Raw genomic sequence first — 9303 nt, forward strand, 5'->3', positions numbered from 1 at the left:
CATCAAACCATAGTTTGATGCATCTGCCGCAACAATAATCCTCTTTCTTGGATCATAATAAGTTAAGAGTAATTTTGACGAAAGAATTTCTTTTAATTTTCATTTCATTTCATTTATTTATTTTCATAACATGTAAAAAACATTTGTTATGAACTTGAGTCCACTGCCATTTTACATTTGATTTTAAGAATTCATCTAAAGGACCCCTTAGTGCTCGCATTTGGCTAACAAATTTTCCGTAAAAATTTATAGCTCCGAAAAATGAACGAAGTTCTAAATATTTGTTGGTTCGGCATTCTTTGAATGGCTGATATACGATTTGGATCGGTTGTAAACCTTCTTGATTTATGACAATTTCTCATTAAAAACAAAAGGAGTTTCCTTCAACTGAGATTGGACATAGTCATTGTTGTCCATAGTCATTTCATTTCAATCCAAGCTCAATACATTTAAATCATTAAGGGCAAATCTTTAGGTGAAAGATTAGCGAATTAATCCTCGAAAGTTGTCTTTGACTACTAAATTAGTTAATTTTGCTGATGCAAAAAAAAATTAATACAATTTTTATAAATATAAAAAATATAATTGATTAGTATAAATTATGCACACCCAAAATACATTTTTTTGGTTTTAAATTTAAGTTTTCATTAATTTTCATATTAAATTTACAACTGTCTTCTTCTTTTTTATAAAAAATGCATTGTTTTGACAACAAACAGTGACATTTTCTGTTGTTTTGTATGGCAACACTGCGAAGTTTAATCTTGTACTCAAAAACATCAAAAGGGATTAACATCGGATTAAATTTATGATTAGATTAACTAATCAGATTATTAATTGGCATTTGATTGCCAACTCAAAAACCCGCTCTAAGAGGTGTAACAAGTTACCATCGCTTCTTTATCACGGAATTTTAAACTGCGTTCAAATTAATATGATAAAGGTAATTCGCCTGTTGCACTTCTGGCTGTGTCTTTTACCTATGTAGCATTATTTACACGAAGTTGTTTAAAAGTGTTTTCTGAAATTATGGATATATCCGAAGCAGTATCTAACTGAAGCTTGATCAACGTGTTATTGACTTCAACACAAATATATTTTCTTTGTGTGTCAATTTTCTTGACTGCAAAAATATTTTTGTTTCATAGCTGGTGGTTTTTGGTTTTTTATATATTTTTTTAGATACGCTGCAGTAGTCTTCTTTGTGACCTACTACGTTGCACTTCTCACATTTATGCTTTTTGTATGAACACTCGTTTGCAAAGTGCATACCACCGCAAAACCAACACGGATATTTTGGGACATGTTTTGTATCTTTTGTGTGGGTTTGTGTGAACTTGTTTTACAAGCGCTTTCGGCTTAGGTTATTCTATAAGAACTGTGTCCATTTTTAGATTGATTATTCGTTGACACTCTGTAGCAAGTAGATCAAGTTTTATTTTATCACCTTTAGTCTCTAATTTATTTAACATTTTTGTGCGAATGTCATATTCTGCTGTTGATTTTAATCCCATGATGAATATTAAACACTTAAATTGATCTCCTCCTCCGGAAGGTTAGTGGTTAGTGTTCTAGTCTGGTAGACCGGAGGTGGTGGGTTCGATTCCCACCTGAGCCAGTGATTAAAGAGCGCACAACAGGCCCGATAGAATAAATTTCTTCGGATTTGATTTATATACATCCTCCTTTCAAACTAGCGAATTAACTAAATAACTAACTAACTAAATTGATCTAGTGTCAGATGTTTTAATTTAAACAGTTCACTTTGCCGATTAACAACTTCAGCATATGTAATAAAGTCGGTGAATGTGTCTTTTGTAATTTACAGACAATTATATCTTATATTGAGACCAAATAGAGTTGTAAGTTTTTCAAGTTTGACAGCATCTACCGAGAACAAATCCTCGTACCTTGAGTAGTACCACATATCGAATGTGAGGTTATGTTTATCATGATGAAACTCGGTGATGTATAATGCCAGTGTTTCGATCAGAAATTCTGCACTCCCACCCTTATTGGTTGCTTCTGATCTATATGGTGCCAAATTCTTCATCAATTGTTGCATTGCCAAATGATCTTGGTGCTGTTGATCTTTTAATTGTTGTAACAGTGAAGTTATTGCAGCTTTAGTGAAGATTGTTTTTCTTGTCTGGTTTTAATGAACTTCCATTATTAATATTTTGATATTTTGAGTTAGGATTTAAATTTTGGCAGTACAATTTTTAATATATTTTTTTTTAAATTATTTTACAATTTAATTTTATTTTAATTTAATTTATTTCCAAAATAAACCTAGCCTACAATTGATTTTATTATTAATAATTTATTTTTTATTTTTTAATTCTTTGTTAAATGATTTTTTTTTTTAGAAGAATTTTTTTTTTTATTTCTTCATTTATTATAACCGAGCCTTTTAGGCCATATATAGTTATATATAGGCCATATATAGTTTTAAGTAGAAACCGATTATGGCCAATAGGCTAGGCTTATTTTGGAAATAAATTAAATTAAAAACTAAAAAAATAAGGAATTGATAAATCAATATTTATTTTAATTTAATGTTTTATCATTATTTTTCAATGATAAATTTATAGAAAATTTTGTATGTCTTTGCACTTTTTCTTTTTTCTCCTCGTCGCCAATGTTGTATTCTTCAAAACTTCTTTATTACTCGTCTTAAAATTACATAGTTGCTTCACACTTATACTAATACAGTAATAGCTTCATTTTTACTTTTTTATTTTTGTATACCCTCCACCACCATCAGTGTTGATAGAGGGTATATATAAGTTTGTCATTCCGTGTGGTAACACCAAGAAATATTCATCTGAGACCCAACAAAGTATATATTCTGGATCCTTATAAAATTCTGAGCCGTCTGTCTGTCTGCCTCAAACACTCTCATGTTAAAACTAAGCAAAAGAAAACATCCAAATTCACTGAACATATTCACTATTGTCCTAAGCAGTTTGGTATTGAAAACCAGCCAAATCGGCCCACAACGTAAAAAGTTATGAGTAAAAATTTCAGATACTTCGAAAAAAATTAAGTTCTTTTCCTAGTTCTTGAGTAGTTTTCTCAGAAACTACTAATGATAATGGAATTAATTTTGTCACACGTTACTTTCTTTACCTAGGGATCAAAAATGTTCAAACTCAAAACAATCGATTCAAAATTTCTCATAGCTCCCATACAAAGGGAGCTATGAGAAATTTTTAACGTTAATAACTTCGGCAAAAATATCGGTATCACCACGAAATTTCGCACATATGTATATAATATAAACAGAAGTCATATTACCAACGTAGATCTGTATAGGTCCATTATTGGTCACAGCTCCCATATAAGGTCCACTTTCGAAAAATACTTAAAACACAAATAATTAATTAAAAAAATAAAGATATTGGAATAATATTCAACATTAATATGTTTTGTGTATACATATATCACTTTCAAAATATTTTTCGGATTGATCCATAACTGGGCATAACTCCCATATAAAGCCCATTTCCGATAACCACGTAATCGCACATACTACATAACTGAATGAAGGTATCGGTATAAAATTCATCATGAATGTGTTTAAAGTAGAAATAAAACACCGTGCGAAATTTTTTCCGGATCGGCCCATAATTGGTCACAGCTTCCATGTAAGGTCAACTTCAGAAAATCACTTAAATGCACATAACTAATTTAGAAATAAAGATATTGAAATATTATTCAACATAAATATGTATTGTGTAACATAAATGTGTTTAAAGTAGATATGAAAGCATTTCGCAGGCTTTCCGGATCGGTCCATAATTAGTCACAGCTCTCATATAAGGACCACTTCCGAAAATCGCTTAAATGCAAATATCCAATTAAGAAATAAAGATATTTTAAAAATAGGCTATATAAATAAGTTTTTTCGGAACGGTCCATAATTGGTTTAAATTTCTTTTTTTCGCGTTTTCCCACCTAAGGGTGGGCTTTCGAAATAAACATATTTCTGAGACTACAAAACTCATCGTCTAAATTTTTTCTTTAGCACAAAAAAAAAATGTCTTAAAACACAGAAGTACTAATTTTTTCCCGTTCTTTGTCCTATTTTTTGTCTCCTTCTGGTTAAGCTTTAGAAACGGAACTTTGCTAATCCATACATATTTCAGGGGTGTTGACTGTGTTGGGATTGATTCTGGGCCAATCTTTAGGTGAAAGATTAGCGATTAAATTAAAATTAATCCACGAAAGATGTTTTTGAGTACTCAATTAGTTAATTTAGTTTGCAAGTTTAAGCGCCCAATGGAGGTGGTTTAATCTTAAGCACGAAATGTAAAAGTGTAAACAGCTGATGCAAAAAAAAAAAATAAAATTTTTATAAATATAAACATTAAAATGTTCTATTTATTGATTAGTATAAATTATGGACACTTCAAAATAAATTTTTTTGTTTTTAATTTAAGTTTTCATTTACATTTGTCTTCTTCTTTTTTATAAAATATGCATTATTTTGAAAACAAACAGTGGAGTTTTCTGTTGTTTTGTATGGCAACACTGCGAAGTTTAATCTTGTACTCAAAAACATCAAAGGGGATTGACATAAGATTAAATTTATTTTTAGATTAACTAATCTGATTATTAATTGGCATTTGATTACCATTGGGCGCTTAAACTTGCAAACAAAATTAACTAATTGAGTACTCAAAAACATCTTTCAAGGATTAATTTTAATTTAATCGCAAATCTTTCACCTAAAGATTGGCCCTAAGGTGTTCTAATTTCCCTAGATCTTTCTATCAATCATTGTCAACTCAGTTTGTTCAAATGAATGGGGTTAGTTCAGGGTTACGCCATCTGGTGTCCCTCAGGGGTCAGTCTTGGGGCCTCTTTTGTTTATTTTGTATGTTAACAGTCTTCCTTCCTGTGTCAATTCTACGATCTGTGATTCTTTTCTTTTTGCTGATGATGTTTTTTTGCTGTTCAGAAGTAGTTTGGATTTTAAGGATGTGTTAATACCTAACATAAACTTTTGCCTCAGAAGTATTCTTGAGTGGACATTGGATAATTCATTGTCTATTAACCCTAATAAGACGAAAGCCATTATGTTTGGATCTACAAATCGGTTTTTTTTGCTGATTTAAATATTTTCTTGGGTGATGATAGAATTGATTTTGTTGACCAACTTAAATGTCTTGGTGTCATGTTGGATTTCAAACTTTCATTTGCTCATCACATTGACTTTTGTTATCTTGCGTAAATTATACTCCACGAATTTGTATTTACCATCTAGGGTTAGATATAAATTAGCTTATGCCTTGTTGATGTCTCAGGTACTATATGGTTTTGAAGTTATCACTGGTACAAGTGTATTGAATAGAATTAGACGTTTGATTAATGCTGTTGTACGGTTTGTATACAATATACGAATTCGAGAACATAAATATATCATCACATGTTCTGCGTTTTCTTCATTTATGATTTTGTAAACTTCCGTAATATGATTTTTCTTTATAGGGTTATAAAAAACTGTAAACCACTTCCCTTGTATTGCTCTTTTATGTTTACTCGATCTATAAGAAACCTCAAATATTAATTACTAAAATATCTTCGTCTTTCTTGGAAAAATCTTTTTTAGTTCGCATTGCAAGGTGGTGGAATGTTTTACCCTATTATTTACGCACTTTCTCCCAATCTAATAATGTTTTTAAGCTAAAACTGTTTAATTTTTTTAATTCTGGAATTTAATTTTTTCCGTAATTACTATTTAAAGCACAATTTTTTATCTCAATGTTTCTAAAATTGATATGGCTGGGGAGCCAAGTGAAGGATAAATTGATATGAGAATCTGAATATTCTATAGAAGGGACTTAATATAAGTATTTCTATTTTGAATTTAAATTTGTATTTAAATATGTAGATTTGTATATTTTATTTATATATTATAGTATTTATATATGTATGTATATTTTTTATATGATCTCAGGCGTTATTTGCTGTATAATATCAATATTTTGGCCTTTGTAGGCTTTATATTACAAATAAATGAAATAAATAATAAATAAATAAAATAATAAATGTTTTGCTTAAGTATAGACATGATCAGTATTTTCGCCCATAATTACTAATTTTGCCCATTTTTCATCCAAATACCCCTTCTTGTCCCCTTCTAATCCAAGTTTTGAAAAACTATATAGCCATTATAGTACCAAAATAAGTTTAAAAGAATACATTATTTCCCGGTTTTACCTATTTATTTATTCATTGAAGTAGTTTGAATTGTCTGAAGATATGCATTTTTTGATTAATTTTACGTAGCAACAGATTTCCCTTTTTACCTTTTTCCCACTAAGGGTGGGCTTTCGAAATATACATATTTCTGAGATTATAAAAATCATACTCTATATTTTTTTGGCTTTATATTAGGAAAAAAACGGTCTTAAAGCAGTTTTTAATTTTGCCCTTTTGCGCCATTTGGACTTTTTTTGTCCCCTTCTAGTCAAACATTCTCAACGACACTTTGCTAGTACATATTTCTAACAAATTAAAAAGCTTAAGTATTTATTTATTAATTTATTTTCTAATATTAAGCCCAATTTCCCCACAAAATTCAGATGGATGTTAAAGTTCTTCGTTAAAAAATTGAATATTCTAGTTCTAATAGTTTCCCAGAAAAACGAATTTTGTATTTAATTCATAATTTATTACCCAAATATTCACATGGACGTTAATGTTCTTCGTTCAAAATTTGAAGATTCTCGCCATATTTTCCTAGATAAACAAATGTTTGTATTTCATACATTTATCTTATAATACCAACTACATATGTGTATATGGAAATAAAAGTTTTAACAGTTAAAAGCAGAGCAGCGTGTTTATCAAAAAGTTACTCCTCAATTATAACTTTGCTATACAGGGTGAACATATTTATATATTTATTTATAATTACAAATTATAAAATAAACTTGAAAAAGGAGCAATAGCAGCGTAGGCCTTGCGGTATAATTACATAAAAATTTAATGAAACAGCATTGAACCTTTAAATACCGCTTATATCCGACATCAGAGAAATACTTCCCAGAAAGACTAGATAGGTTCTTGTACATTGAGCAATAGGGTTGCTGTTTCCTCAATGTATACCAAGCTTGTGTTCAATGTCCCGATAATACCCAACACATATTAAGCTGACCTACCAAACTTAATTTCACTCAGTTACACGAAAACAAACAATGTCCGAAAGCAGAAATATCATATTTTATTGTCTTTCGAACTTAAGCCTACTGCAGATTTCCTGTATGCAGTTCATCCTGCATTCTGTATAGCACATATAAAATGAATAGTAACACATTGTTAGATGTTAAGACTATTCTAAAATTACCGACTATGGGGCGGTCGTGATTTATACAGTTTGATATATTAAAACCTTTAATTTGATATACAACGTCAAGCCCACACAAATGAAGTCTTAAGCAATAATATTATTCAAATTGACGAACATGGCTTAATATATTCAGAATGTGAATCTAAGTAGATTGGTTTACATTAACACAACCGTATAATAATACTTCAATGGAGTAGGGTATACATATCATTAAAAATCTTTCTCTAAATATTAACACTGTGTTCTAAAAATATTTCAAACGACATCAATTTCATTTTATTTCTTATCCATTAATAGTAATTCATATTCCAAGACTTGCACCCTTATTCTATATAAAATCTTAGCCATATTTTTGATAACATGTTTTCTTGACTTTTTGGGTAAAAGGTTAAACTTAATAAATTGTTTATAATTGGCAGTATTGACTTAATATTACTATATTGAATAAATCAATACGTATGTATATAAAATAAATAAATATACCCTTTTGTGAATGTAATATGAGAAAAAACTTTTAATACCTATAATATAAACTTTTTGTAAAAATACTATGAAAATTAATTTGGGCCAGAAGTTCGGCATATAAACAATCTGACACAAACAGTAGAAAAGTCATGTTAAAAAAATAATAACAATTTTAGCTGGTAATACATTTTTTGTACAATTAAAACATATAACTTAACATTTTCATATATATTTTCCTTAAGTGCATTTAAGTGCAAAAATTATTTAAAACTGATACAAATCGCACAAGATTCAATGTCATTTCAACCATTATTTGTTTTCATTGTATTAATACAATATTTGAATATAAGTAAAAAAAATCATTGCAAATGTTATATTGGAATTATTATACAAATTATTTAACTGTATCATATGGTTGGTTGTTGCAATTTAAAGACTATGTCAACACAAATTAAAAAAAAAAAACAACAATAAAATACACATCCCACAACAGACGATATACACTTTTTTCTTTTCTTTTAATTTTTTCTTTTTTGTGTTTAATTTTATAAACCATTGTGAGTAACAAATATGTTTATTTCAAAAACAGTTTTTAGTTCATTCAAAATTCTTGTATAATCTTTAGAAAAACTGAACCGAATGACGTTTGCAAATTTAAGCAAAAAACAAAAAAAAATATTTGTGTATTCTTTTGTTTTAATGTATACTTTCCCCGTACATATGTATATCATGTTTCTTTTCATAACTATTTTGTTGCAAAATATTCATCACTATTTTTGAAATGTTGTATTTAGTTTTTACCTTATTTAATTAATTAGCCCGTACTTTTGATTATATTTTAATTTATTGTTTCAACTATTTTTGTTTACGGCTTTTAAATTTTCTTAATAAACACGGGAAATCTCGCTACAACCAAAGAAATTTAGCTGACGACAAAAGTTCGAAGCAGAGATCTGCGTCAACTATTTCAGTCAGCAACGGCGGAAAGCTGTAAAAAAAGCAACTGAATGCCGGCTCTGAACGAAAATTTGAAATGCCTGACAAAAGTATATGTATAAAGTATAAAGTGAAGACAGAACCACAAAATATACAGAGGTGTCAAATTTGACAGCTCAAATTTTTGGGTTTAATACAGACGGTGCGTTAAAACAAACAACATTATATAAGGCTATTTTGTAAACAAAACAACAAAGCAAAAGAAAATAAACAACGTAAAATAAATTTTGTATAAAATTTTAAAAAGTTTTAATTGTATATAAATTATGTGTTTTATTAATATAATACATATTATGATGTTTTATATTTTTTACAGCAATTTACCAATAATTTACTTACCTCCAATAAGAAAATTGAAAAGAAACCCAAAAAATAAGACCAAACCAAAAATATAATTCATTCGGATGTGCTTGTGCAACAAAATGTTAAAATTAAAACAGATTAGCGGCTTGATCGTCCCAATTAAAGTAAACAAATTCGAC

General features: G+C 28.9%; 1 protein-coding gene across 1 annotated transcript in view; it reads right to left on the reverse strand.

Annotated features, from left to right (window-relative positions):
• The window catches only part of LOC119605128 (GATA zinc finger domain-containing protein 14-like), a gene marked incomplete at its 3' end in the record, with an annotated part of 31112 nt that extends 22304 nt beyond the window's left edge, over nt 1–8808 (reverse strand). Inside the window, exon 1 of the mRNA XM_037958089.1 lies at nt 8627–8808. The remainder of the gene's footprint in view (nt 1–8626) is intronic.
• Between the last annotated feature and the right edge of the window lie 495 nt (nt 8809–9303).

Source organism: Lucilia sericata, unplaced genomic scaffold, assembly GCF_015586225.1.
Source record: "Lucilia sericata isolate MDLA Ls3-8-SP2 unplaced genomic scaffold, ASM1558622v1 Contig000458F_arrow, whole genome shotgun sequence".
NCBI classification, from domain to species: domain Eukaryota; kingdom Metazoa; phylum Arthropoda; class Insecta; order Diptera; family Calliphoridae; genus Lucilia; species Lucilia sericata.